The following is a 301-nucleotide window of genomic DNA, read 5'->3' as shown; positions in this document are numbered from 1 at the left end:
GCACAACGATAAAAGCTGACCAGCAATGGAGATGCTCTCCTTGACCAAACTTCAGTGAGGCTCACTGGCGGCCAGGGCGCCATCTTGGGCACATCCTCCAAGAGCTCAACTTTAGCAAAAATCCTCACCCTGACACCTGATCAAAGTCCTTGTCCTCCACCAGCTTGTGGTCCCAGCCTGCCTCCCTCAACAGTGCTGGCAAGTGGGGTGAGCAGAGGACCCTCCTGGCCGTGCTGATTCCTTTCAGCAGCCCCTCCCACCATACAGAAGCCCCCCACTTGTCCCAGTCCCTCCCACAACA

The 301-nt window shown here is 57.1% G+C and overlaps 1 protein-coding gene across 2 annotated transcripts in view; it reads right to left on the bottom strand.

Moving 5' to 3' along the window:
- PGM3 (phosphoglucomutase 3) overlaps nt 1-301 on the bottom strand; it is a 22549-nt gene that overhangs the window by 9069 nt on the left and 13179 nt on the right. The gene's annotated exons all lie outside the window — the stretch shown is intronic.

Source organism: Otolemur garnettii, unplaced genomic scaffold (assembly GCF_000181295.1).
Source record: "Otolemur garnettii isolate 467f Iridium unplaced genomic scaffold, OtoGar3 scaffold00205, whole genome shotgun sequence".
Classification (NCBI taxonomy): Eukaryota; Metazoa; Chordata; class Mammalia; order Primates; family Galagidae; genus Otolemur; species Otolemur garnettii.
Note: the sequence above shows the minus strand (reverse complement) of the source record. Positions and strands in the feature narration are given on the sequence as shown.